This window comes from Acinonyx jubatus, chromosome A1 (assembly GCF_027475565.1).
Source record: "Acinonyx jubatus isolate Ajub_Pintada_27869175 chromosome A1, VMU_Ajub_asm_v1.0, whole genome shotgun sequence".
Classification (NCBI taxonomy): domain Eukaryota; kingdom Metazoa; phylum Chordata; class Mammalia; order Carnivora; family Felidae; genus Acinonyx; species Acinonyx jubatus.
The window spans coordinates 56,989,891-57,003,537 of record NC_069380.1 but is presented as its reverse complement, the minus strand read 5'-3'; the positions used below and the strand labels follow the sequence as shown (position 1 = coordinate 57,003,537).

Sequence of the window (13,647 nt, the reverse complement as noted above, 5' to 3'; positions counted from 1 at the left end):
GAGTTGATTTACAGAATGGACTGATAAAGTTTTGTCTTCATCCCTGAGGATGTCTGGGGGTCCAGCTTTTAACTATTTGCTAAGATACGGGCCTCAGGATCTTTGTTTTGGTGTTCAAGGTTCAAATATCCCGTGGTGATCTGTTTCATTACTAATGGTTTGCTGCAGGCCTAACTGCTTTGATGAACTTAGCTGTATCAAGTAACCAAGGGACTGTAGTTTCCTGAGAGCTTCTACAATTCTCGGTCTTAGTCCTCAGTGCTTGCCAGCACTCTATTCCTCTTGTAAAACCGTCACTTTGCTTTTAAATAAAAGCCTTTTGTGAGTATATGCTAGAAATTCCAAGGAATCTTTTCAAATATCTAAGGAAATCTTTGCAGCATATAAGAGCAAATAACCAATGAATCAGAGGGAAGACAAAGTAACAACAGAAGATCTCAATAATTCAAAAAGAAGACAATATAGAAAGAGTAAACTGTAAATCAGAAAAAGGGCAAAACAAAGAATGCAGATAGCAAATGCTAGAAACTCCTCCAGATATTAGAATAATCATTGTAAATGTAAATATGTGGAAACACAGCTAAATACACTTCAGATTCTTGTTTTTCACTTATCTTTTTGTTTTAAACGTTGCTTAAAAACCTTTCCAGGGGTGCCTGGATGGCTCAGTCAGTTGAGCGTCTGACTTTGGCTCAGGTCATGATCTCACTATTTGTGGGTTTGAGCCCCACGTGGGGTTCTGTGCTGACAACTCAGAGCCTGGAGATTTCTTCAGATTCTGTGTCTCCCTCTCTCTCTGCCCCTCCCCCTCTTGCACTCTATCTCTGTCTCTCAAAAATAAATAAATGTTAAAAAAAAATTTAAAAAAACTTTCCAAATGCTTAAATTTCATTTGAAACAGATATTTTAGAATAAAATATTTTGTCTCTAAAATAAAATAAAATGTATTTACAATATATTTTTCTTTGGTTAATGCTGGAATGTTGGCCTAAAAAGGGACAGTCAACATGTTTTCTCAACCCACAGCTTTACCATCTATGATTATAGCTGCTGAAAAAGATGAGTTTGACATTTCAGTGAGTATTCTGACTCATGAACAAGGAAGCTAGTCCAAATAAACTGGGTCAGCTGTAACTAAGAAAGGAAAATATGACAAAGACCATCTATCTCTCAGCTTTATGTTAATCATTTGACTCATTGTTTCTTATACCACAGACATTTTAAATAGTATTATGTGCCATTTAAAATATGGCATCATTTTGAAACCAATCACTCTGAGTTTAAAGGAAAAAAATACTTGAATCTTTTAAAGGTAAGCATGATGATCTTTTCTAGAGCTGAAAGTCATTTGAAAAAGTCATGGAGTCTCTCACAGGGTAAATCTTTGTATTTCATTGGTTGGATAAGGGTACATGATGGCTGGGAAATTGAAAAGGCCTTGTGTAGTTGACATTAGTAAATGCCTGCCAGATGAAAAGCTAGTAAAAAAAGTCTTGCCAATATACTTTTAAATGATAGAGTAAATCTTAAAACTTCAGTGAAACAAAGTTTTTAGCTGAAAACATGAAGACTGAGTTAGCATCTTGTCTTCAGGTTGTACTTTTGACTTACAAATGCACATACAGATGTGACTATACTTAACTTTTTGCCGACATCAGTTGAGAATAAGTGCAAACTAACCATCATAAAAGATAATTTATGGAAATGCTTGGCAAAAAAAATACCAATATTACTGAAATATGCAAAGTGCTGAAAAACCCTTTTGCACCGTCATTTTTTTATATTGAAATAATTTTATTGATGTTTGCACTTTTGATGCAGAAATGATAGTAAGTAACACTTCTGGTTTCTTATCAAGATATACACACCAAACGATACCAATAGTGATCTTTCTTCATCATTATACACAGTTTAAAAAATGTCAGTTTCAAGCAAGTATTAGAATTGCAGAAACTTGTAGTACCTTTCGAACATTTCAAGTTTCTCTGATAGTAAGATGGAGATATTATTAATTCCAATTTTTTAATATGAAAAATAAAATGTGTCAATATTAGGAAGATCTGTAGAATTCATTGAATAAATATGATACAAAATCAAATAAGGGTAAAATACCCATTCAAAGGTAAACTAACTAATATTACAATACAAAAGTGTAAAAGATTCATTGATATGGATTCAGATTCTACATTATGATTAATTTTTAAGAAACTACCACTGGTCAAGATGGAATATAGTATCAAAAATAGCTACAATTACCTGAAAAAGACTACTAAAATACTTCTATTTTTTTCCAACATAATTTTTGTGTGAGGCCAACTTTTCCTTCTATTCTTCAAGCAGAAAAACTTATTGCAAGAGACTGAATGCAAGAATAGAAATGATAGTCCAGATCTTTTCTGTTAAGGTGTAAACCAATGGTATTCTTCTAATTACTTATTTAGGATAATATTATTTTCAATAAAATGCATTAACATACAATAGTATCTTATTATAATTGTTATTATTATTAAGTAAATTGATAAGCAAGTATTTTGAAATATCTTAATTTTAATTTCTAAGAGTATTGATAAATATAGACCATATAAAATATTTGAGGAGATTTTTAATCATTTTTAAAATTATACAGATGGGCTAGGATCAAAAAGATTGGTACTTGCACTTGTTAACAGAGATCAATATATAAGAATGTTCAAAAAAGGAATTACTATTGTAACGGATTGTAAACAATTAAATACATTTTAAGTAATAAATGGGCAAAATAATTATGTTGTATTAATTTATGGTATTTATTTTATCATATGACTATTTACATAAAAATTTAAATTTAATAAACTGTGATCACAATGCAAATCCTCTAACATGAGCTCATATGAAATTTTAGCCCTGCATGGCTATAGGACAGCTCTGATTTTTTTTTTTCTTGAAAGGCATATTTATTTCTCTACTATGTTGGTTCTAGGTTATTCTCTGTCTCCACAACAGAATATGAATCCCTCCTTTAATTTTAAATCTTTCTGATGTTCATGTTGATAAATTTTAGAGTGTAAAGACACTCTCCTTCTATGTTCTCAGTTACTAAGATCTGATTTGTCCTGATCTGATGCTGCTCTGATATTGCACACTTTAGATATTAAAGAATTTCACACTCCCCCACTGAGATTTGGACAAGGTGCTCTTTTCAACCACTTCATAGCTGAGAATGGCTTTTCTTCCTTTTCGTTGCATTGAAGGAGTAACTATAACATTTACAGGGACTTTACAGATCTTTTGGATAAATATATATAATATATGTAGGTATATTTTCAGGTTTCATTCATATATGTGTGTATTAATATATGAGAACATATGTATATGTGTGTATGACATATACACACATATATATGTCTGTAACATAAGCATATATATATGCATATATATATATATATATATATTATAGATATGTATAGAACTAACTGAAAACTGAAAATGTCCTTTTCAATTGTCAAGATATCTTGACTTTCTGTTATATCCACTGTGAACTCTAGACATTATTTAAGTTACAGATTAAAAGGATTTTGCTTTACTGTCATTTAAATTATTTTGAAATATAAAGACAATTCTGTACACTGCATTTAGAAAGAACTTCAAATAAAGTCATTCTATGTCCACGGAAAAAATACAAATAGTATTCTAATTTCAGAACCACTGATTCTTTTTTTAATCATAGGCATTTTATTCCAAATATAGTATAGTCTTATACAGATTTGATTTCAAAATAAGAATGTAATATTAACAAGACATGAGTTGGGTTGCAAAATGACTCATCAAAAAATATTATTGTTGAAAATGAATTTGTTTTTAACAGAAACATTGATAAATGTTCTTTAGATTTTTAACTTTGATATGCAATATTTTTATAGAAAATTTGTTAATTTTTTTATATAAGGAGCATCTTTAAAAATAAAATTCAGCATAATATAATGACAAATAGAGAAATATAAAATATAAAGAACATTTAATATGATTTTTTTTATTGAATTAAGAGAGTGCTAGGGACATTCAATCAAATGGTTTTGCATTCTGGTGACATAGCTTTTAAATAAAATTTCAGTGGACATAATAAATATGTTTCTCAACTTTTTCTCTATTTTTTTAAAGTCAGGGAATTTTTAATATTTTATCCATGAATAAAAAATGCATTTTATTTTTTAAATTACACTAAAATCAAACAATCTATTAAGTTCTGATCCTGTCAGTTGGTACTTACTAGACCATGGAAAGGAGAAAACACATAAGAGTCAGGGAAATCACAACTTGAAACATTAACCACAGAATTAGAGCTCAAAAAAGTAGCAATGGCCCCTCTCATGTTTCTCCACAGCTTTTTGACATAATGCCCCAATACTATACCACAGTCAGCCTCAGACTCTAATAATGTTACTAACTGCATTGATTCCTTGACATTTGTAATTTGCTGTGCAAACTATTTGTCTTCTACTCCAAATGCCTTTGTATTACCTTATTCCTTTTAAAAAAATTTTCACTTCCTATTTAAGCTTTCTGGTTATAAAAGTAGTGTGTATTCACTATAAGAATATTATAGTATTGTATATATTATTGTAATATTATAAACAAATATTACTATAACCCAACACACAAGGTAAAACCTAAATAAATTATAATGCATATGGCTTCAGGCATAGAATAGAAGGTTTAAGATGAATAGCTCAGGAGCTTGATTCCCTGGTTTCAAACCCTCTCTTTGCTAGTCTTTAATGTGTATTCTAGAACAAGGTCAATAAGCTTTCTGGGTTTCAGTTTCTACGGGAATTAAATGGTACAGATCTCATAGGGCTGATGTAAGACTTAAAATAATTAACAATTTATTAGTAATAGTGACCTCATAAGTCTGAAGATGTCTAAGATTAAATTTATCTGTTGTAAAGATGAAATTAACCTGAGAGTACTATTTAACATCCATTATACATTTGCTTTATAGAGTAGCAGTAAAATGGTGTGCTGTTACCACTCTATCTCATATTATGTATATTTAGCAACTGCTGTTTCATTTAGCATAAACATCTCCCTATACAGTAAATATTTCTCCATGTACAGTAAAAATTGTGGGTAACTTGTTCCGCAAGTGTTCCGCAAGAACAGCAAACCTTTCTAATAAATTTTAACTCGATAAATGAGAGATGTCTTGCAATATAAGTAGTACCTGACACCAAATGTCACATGATCACAACTGAGCCAATGGTTCTTGAAATTCAGTTTGATACACAAGTGCTTTGACTTACAAGCACGTTTCCAGAACGATTTATTCTCCCCAACCAAAGTTTTACTATATTCATAATTATTGCTTTTTTAAAATAAATCTCTACTATCCTATTGTATGAACACAATGTAATTTAATCAAGCAGTCTGATGTTTTGGGATATGTATATTGTTTCCATTTTTAGTTTTGGAAAGAAGGTCAAATTTAGCACTCTTTTACATATGTTTAATGCTAAGCTGTTTTATTCCTTAAAATGCTTTTCTGGTATCAGAATTACTAGAATTAGAGGTATTTAACTCATTCATTCAAACAATATTTGGTGCATGTCTGTATGGGGCCTGGCATTCATCTCAGAACACTGGCACTTACTGCCAGGTTTCCTGTCCCTGTAGAGATTGTATTCTGTACAGAATAATTTATGTTTTTGATACACAGTGTCAAATTCCCTTATTGACAAAGCTGGTCATCTTCTCCCCAACAATTTATGAAATACTAGTCCTTAAACTTTAGCCAATTGTGAATAATCTAAACAAGTAAGTGGCAATTTAAGAAGCCAACAACAACAACAAAATAGAAAATGTGCAATTTAACATGAGAAAAATAATATGAAATTTTTTGCTTTACTTCTTATTGAGATTTATCTTAAATATATATTTTAATTAAGTGTTAATATTAAATAGCTCCTGCATCTACCAGTATCTCTCAATCATCTATTATCTATCTATCTCTCCCCTGTCCACTTTTCAGTTGTACTATACATGGTGGAGAGTCTAGCTGCCCGTTTGGGTACATGGAATGAAGCGCATTTCTGAACTTCTTGTCATATATAAGTAGGCATATGATAGAGTTCTGGATAACAAGATATAAACTGATTAGATCTTCAAGTAAAAATAATTTCTTAATTTTTTACCTTTACAAGTATTCTTATTGTAATATTCTACTTTATTCCAGTTTCAGACTCCATCTTTTCAGTTTTGCCAGTTGTTTTAGTCTGTATTTACTGATGTACAAAACAAGTACTTCTCATGTGTTAAAATGCACCAAATGAACCCAGCAATGCTGATTGATAGCACGGTTAGAGTAAGAGCAATTGATTTCAGTCTTGACTACTATTTAGTTGTTATGTGACCTTGGAAAAGTTATTTAACATCTTTGAATTTCAAATTCTTCATCTGTAAAACAGTGATAGTAATAGCCATATCATATATATCATATGATTAATGTCAAGTTGGAAAACAGAAACTATATGTTGAATCCTGAGAATACAGTCTCAATGATTTCTTTCATTATTGTTGTAATTACTACTATTAACATTTTAACTAGAATGCCCCAAGCTTTTGATCACAAAGCAAAGCCATATTACCTGTCCTTTTTGTGCCTAAATTATGGTGGCCTCAGGAAATTTATTGTTGGAAATTAGACATTCCTTAATGTGTCCTTCCCATTCTTATGAGAATTCACAATGAAGTGTCTCATGTATGCTCACAAAAGAAAACAAAAAACAAACAAACAAACAAACAAACAAAAAACCAAAACACAAAACAAACCCTGTCACTTATTTGGGAAGACTTCATGGTGCCACTGTTATTGACATAATAGCATCCATGTACAGTCTACTTTTACTGATGATACAAAAATTTCTATGTATTCTTGGAATCAAAACATTGATAACTTCTATGGAAAGTTAGTAAAAATGGCCTTATCTCTGATACTCTGCAAAATGTTATCATTGTAGCCCTGCATATAAAAGTTTACACCAAGATACCCTTGCCATATTAGCTCCATAAGTTACCAGCTTTCACCAACATCTTTCCATTAAGTTTTGTTTTGTTTTGTTTTTTGTTTTCTATCTCTAAACACAGGAACAAACTTTAAATTTAAGCAGGTAAGAATACAGTCATAATAAAACAATCTTCATTGTCTGATATCACACATCTCCTCTACCCACCCAAAAAATAATGGGTATAAAGCAACCCAAAACAACCCTGTACTTTATTATTATTATATGATTACTACAACTATTCAGAACATAAATCAAAAATTGGGAAGCAAGAAAATGGGATTCATAAATATTCAAAATAATTGTTGGGCCAGTGAAATACAAGTCAAAATGTGTGTGAGAAGCTGGGAAGCCAAAAACGTTAAAATTCTACCTGAAATATGCTACTTTTCCTTGTACAGTAAGAAATACTATCAACAAAAGCATGTTTGAGTTTTATGCTTTGCAAAAATAAGATTTAAAATGTTCTTCATGGTATCCAATAGCACAGAAGCCTAACAATAAAGAGAATTATCATGCCTAAAAATATTCATATTTTTATAATGGGAAAAGACAGAAAAAGTCATGACCTTTACTCTGATTTTGACATGGTGGCATGCAAGTTAAAGACATATATTCTAACAATAGATTTAAAGTGTTTAGTATGTGTTGATAATACAAGATAACCATTTTCTCTTTTATGCCTTATATTTATGATTATTATGTTGTGAGCAATGTCTTATCCAAAGAAGAGTTAAATGAATATGAATCAGGAACATAAGTCAGATAACATTCATTTGTATAATTCTGTTAAAGAATAAAAACAATTTCAAATATTACAATAGATGAATACAAACAATTTACATATGACATCTTGCACTTTCTATCATCTTAGAATTTCTAAAATACTTACACTTTCTCATGCTATTATCTCAGTTATTGTAGAAGAGACATGCTATTAACAGGTTTTGGATAATTATTTCCATTTTACATTGAGATAAATTGTGACATTGAAATACCTCATGGATTTTCTTAACAGTATATTATTTCAACGATTTGGACCAATGAAACAATGATGTAGGGATATGACTGAGGTAGTGGTATGAAAGAAATAGACATGAAATAGACAATAATACATGACCCATAGAAAGAATACAGGCTTATAAGTGAGAGTCTCTTGTTTTTAATTTCAGTGATCTATAATGTGTGAAAATAAATCTTTCAGACTCAGATTTCTCATTAATAAAAGTCAGATAATACACAGTCTCCAATTGGTCTTCTGTGAAGATTTAAAATAAAAATTTAAAAAAAAACAAGAAGAACTATATAAAATTCCATTCAAGTTCTTAGCACATGGTGTAAAAGCTCACTTATTAGTTTTCCATTGCCATTTTATTTATGTTAGCCACAACTACATTTGTATTAATCACTTTCCCCAGCCCTCCCCACACCTACACTTCCCCCCACACACAGTTTATTTGATCTTTTAAATATTACATAAATAATTAAGGTCTCAGAATGCTATCTTTGTTATAAATAGCTTTCTCTTCTGATTTTTTAAAGAAAGCTCTCAAGCTATTAAGTCAAACTTAAATCCATGCTTTTTGAAACGGACATTGTGTCTAATATTTAAATAATAAATACATATGTTTTCATTCCTTCTAGTATAATGGATATTTAATGATGGAGAAATCCAGTTTTGTAATGTTTATTTACTTGAGAGAGAGGGGGAGACTAAGAGAGCAGGCGGGGGAGGGGCAGAGAGAGAGGGAGAGAGAAAAAAACAAGCAGGCTCCACACTGTCAACACACAGCCTAACCCAGGGCTCAACCCCCACCAACCATGAGATCATGACTTGAGCTGAAATCAAAAGTTGGAGTCTTAACTGACAGAGCCAACCAGGTGCCCAGAGAGATCTAATTTAAATACTGTAGAGTGTTGGCAGGGGGGTGGGGTGGTGGGGGGGCAGGCCCCTTTGGCAGGGTAGGTGTGGTCTTCTGTGGCTGGAGGGCAGAGCCTGATGTCCAGCACCTGGGGATGTGGGTCAGGGTGGACATGCACCAGATTTTGAGTGGGGGTCATCAGCTTCCTCTGAAAAAAGATTAGGTACAACATGAAGCAGAATGGTGCAAACGGGAAGAGCATGAGCTCTGACATCAGACAGGGGGACAGAGAACTTCTAGTTGTCCAAGAGAAGTAGTCTGCAGAAATCTTTACTACCTTGGAGTAATAAAGAGAAGAAAGAGGGACATCTGGGTGGCTCAGTAAGTTAAGCGACCCACTTCTACTCAGGTCATGATCTCGTGGTTCATGGGTTCGAGCCCTGCGTCCAGCTCTGTGCTGACAGTTCAGAGCCTGGAGCCTGCTTAGGATTCTGTGTCTTTGTCTCTCTCTACCCCTCCTGCACTTGCTCTCTTTCTCTCTCATCAATAAACATTAAAATTTTTTAATTAAAAAAATAAAGAGAAGATAGAGTATAAATAAAGTATTCTAACCCCATGGGGGAAAAAGTCAACTCCATAAAACTATGGAGGAAAAAAGAGATGTGTCAAAAGGAATCATCTATAGAAAGAAGATTGCAGTCTGTCAGAATGTGGTTCCAAAAATTTTAAGAAAAGTGAGCATTTTAAAGGTACCTAGTATCCATTTGCAAGAGGAAACATAGCTCAATCCTCAGGAAAGAAGCATGGCTACATGCAGTCACTGCCCTACGTGGACGCAATATGCATCTATGAGGGAAGACTGTTTTCTGGGAAATTATGGAAAATCCAGATTGAACAGAGTTAGTTTAAAGAGGCAGGATTTCAATCACAGGGGCTGGCTTTCTCTACTGCATTTTGGAAACTTTTGCCAGCTCATTCTTAAGACAAGGAGCCCAGAAGGGAATTAGAATGATGGAGATGTTGCTAAAGGAACAGTGTAGTGCCCCCTTACCTGAATAACCAATCATCAGGGAGCTGTATTGTGCTACTTTTGCTCCAGAATCACTTCTTGGCCACAACCCATCACTGATGCAGGTTTCAAAATACAAATTTAAGGATGGTGCCAGCAGCTTACAGAAGAGGACATGAAATGGACATCAAATGATATATTCCCCTGGGAGCATGCTGCAGACAGAGGCACTCATGGACGTGAGACTTCTAACTGGATTTTTATCACACAGTCTTTTTATGATTACAAATGAAGGAAAAAAAGGAAGAAGAAGGTGACATCTGCCATTCTTCAGGATGTCCTGCTGATTGATTGGTGACGGTGTCAGGGAAGCCAAGGACTGGAAGCCTGGCGAGTGGTGCTTGTGCCCATATGTCATCAGCATCATTGCTTATAGGATTCATGAGAAGATTCTAGGATGGATAAAGGAGTTAAACCGGATACCTGATGCATACGTGACCTACAACAGAAAAGAATGAATGTACCAGGCCTGTGTTGAAGCTAAGTCACATTTTTTTTTAACGTTTATTTATTTTTGAGACAGAGAGAGACAGAGCATGAACAGGGGAGGAGCAGAGAGAGAGGGAGACACAGAATCTGAAACAGGCTCCAGGCTCTGAGCTGTCAGCACAGAGCCCAACACGGGGCTCGAACATACGGACCGTGAGATCATGACCTGAGCAGAAGTCGGACGCTTAACCGACCAAGCCACCCAGGCGCCCCAAAGCTAAGTCACATTTGGAGTAATGTTTGAGTCTCAGAAATGGGGAGCATTAGAAGTCTACCCATAGGTACTACTTACCTGCCACTAGTATAGCTTTTATAATGTGACATGTCAACCACATGATTTGATCTTCTGAAAGAACATGGAATAGAGTGTGGGAAGGCAGGTGTGACTTTGGCATTGTGTGATGTGGAGCGCACCATGAACCTCTCTGTGTTTCACTGGCAAATGCGGATTCCAGGGCACAGGTGTTCTGTGTCATGATGATTAAACAAGGAAAGGGAGTTTAGTGTGAAAAGCATAGGTTTGGGAGTTTGACAGACCAAGTGTTGCCACCCACTAGCTCAGTGATCGATAATCTCGAATTTTCAATCCTTCTGAAGCTCCTTTTCTTTGTACAGAAACACTTTTGGGGTTACAAAATTAACTTTGTGGGGTTGTCTGACTTATTTGAGATTGTATATATAGAGTATCTACTACTTTCCTTGTTGCATGGAAGTCTAGTACATAGAAGCCATTATTATGTAAAACCATTTTGAAAATGTGCTTTTCAAATGTAAGGTAGTAATACTTTGCAAATTAGGTGACAGTAGTTTGCAATTCGCATGTTTGGAAGCCAAAATACAAATGCACACTACTTAACAGAAAACTTGACGAGAGGCAATAATTTGGAATTCATATACTTAAGATAAAAATTAGGCCATTACTGGAAAGTCTTGCAGAAATTGTTCTTTTTTTATTTGAAAAAATTTCCACTTCGTGCAGTGATAAATTTCAAATCAATTTTGTTTTTTTCTATACAAGCCTGCCACTGTGAACCTCTTCTTACTGTATTTGAGCTGTTTGTGCTGCTTGGGTTTTGTCTCAGGATAACCTCTCATTTTCTTAGTGTTTCATTCCTCAGGTGTGTTGGAGGGAAATGAATGGTAGAAATCAAAACACACTTTGACTTCTTTTATCAGTTTGTAAATGGCATTTGGTAGGCTTTTGGAATAATGGCCCATTTCAAAAAATAAGAGACAATGTATATTATCACAGAGGTGAGAGATTAGAAATCCGTATTTGGAGGTTGACATTGAAATAAACTTAATGTTTCTCACTCAACAACCTGCATCCTCTGAAGCTAGGAGTTCTCAGCCTTGGGTGTTCATTGGAACCATTTAGGGAGCTTTATGCACTGCTGCTGCCCAGGGTACATCCCAGAGCATACATCAGAATCTCTGGGGGTGGCCTCCAGACATGTGTATTTTCTTCTTCTTCTTCTTCTTCTTCTTCTTCTTCTTCTTCTTCTTCTTCTTCTTCTTCTTCTTCTTCTTCTTCTTCTCCTTCTCCTTCTCCTTCTCCTTCTCCTTCTCCTTCTCCTTCTCCTCCTTCTCCTCCTTCTCCTTCTTCTCCTTCTTCTTCATCTTCTTCTCCATCTCCTCCTTCTCCTTCTTTTTCTTCTTCTAGTGTTCATTTATTTTTGAGAGAGAGAGTGAGTGAGTGCATGCAAGGGAGGGGCAAAGAGAGAGGAAGACAGAGAATCCGAAGCAGGCTCTGTGCTGTCAGTGCAAAGTCCAACGTGGGGCTCAAACCCAGGAACTGTGAATTCATGACCTACCAGAAGTTGGACACCCAACCGACTGAACCACCTAGGCACCCCCAGGTATCCGTATTTTTTAAAGTTCCATAGGTGGTTCTGAGGGTAGCTAGGAATGAGAACACTAGAGTGAATTCTAGGTGATTTGCAGACATTATCTGATTTCTTTCTTAACATGTCTGAAGTACGAAAGGATCTTTGTAGCAAGAATTTTTGTTAGAAATAGAGTGAAGCACAACGAGGCTGAATTTTTGCCTTAATTCCTTAAAGCTGGAGTGGACAATGCAAATGACTTTGGGGACCTGGCAGGTGATCTGATGTGTCAGGCAGGCTGGTGGCCACTGGGGAGGCCCTGGAAATTCACCTGTGTAAAAAGGTGGACAGCTGCTTCCAGGACCCTCGCACTGTTGCCATGTGGCTGGTTTTTCTAGTTATTCCAATTTTCAGTTTTGAAAGAAAAGATTTTTTTAAAGAAAAGAATTATCCCAATTTTTACATGTTGGCAATAATTCAGAGTTGTTTAAAACATTGTGCCGGCCAAACAAAACATGTTTGCTGGTAGTTTTCAGCTTCTGTCTCAAGAGTGTTAAGGGCAGCCTAAACATCCCAGTCAATTTTTAATAGATTTGCATTTCCCCATTCTGGATGTAAGCTACATTCTGCCTCTTCAAGACTGCTTTGAGATATATCTTTCTCTCATGCCCAATAAATCCTCTGGACTTGCTTTAGACACTTATCTTCTGTATTTTTTTTAAGCCCTCTGCAGGCATTCATTGCTTCAAGAGTTATATATATGGTTTAGAATCCTTATACTCTTTTTAAAATGAATTAGAGCTTGTTAGAGTTTGTTTTTATTGTATGTCAGAACGCTTTTTCTGTGATAAAACATTAGAAATGTCAAAATCAGGAGTATCATCTTACCGGGCATATTAGGAACAAGTGTGGGAAGGGGTTAATTCACAGATGCGACTAGTCTCTTGACTGGGCAGCTGGGCCTATGCTTTGAAGCAATTATTTTGTACAGTGATCCAGACTTTTACTAGTACCAGAAATCTTCGTGGTAGATGTGCTAAACTGCAGGTTCCCAGGCCCTCCCTCTTAGATTCTGATTCATGAAACTTCATTTGGGCTTGGGGATCTACATTTTAAAGCAATTTCACCAGGAGATTCAGTTGTTCTGTTCCACAGACCACATTTTGAGAAACACTGATTTGGGGGCAGCATTTTGCCCTCTGTGTCTCCTATCACGTAAAAAGCTTTTGCAGGCAGTTGTGCCCACTGATCAATACAATTGACCACTCAAGACACAATATAAAGTTCTTATGCAGAGATCAGCTGACTTTAGCTATCCCTATGTGATTAAGGTGCTTTTACCATGAAGGGGCTTTTATGCTTTC

The 13,647-nt window shown here is 34.7% G+C and overlaps 1 pseudogene; it reads left to right on the top strand.

Moving 5' to 3' along the window:
* Nucleotides 1–1,007: 1,007 nt before the first annotated feature.
* LOC106969589 (PRELI domain-containing protein 2-like) lies at nucleotides 1,008–10,083 on the top strand (annotated as a pseudogene).
* The last annotated feature ends 3,564 nt before the right edge of the window (nucleotides 10,084–13,647 follow it).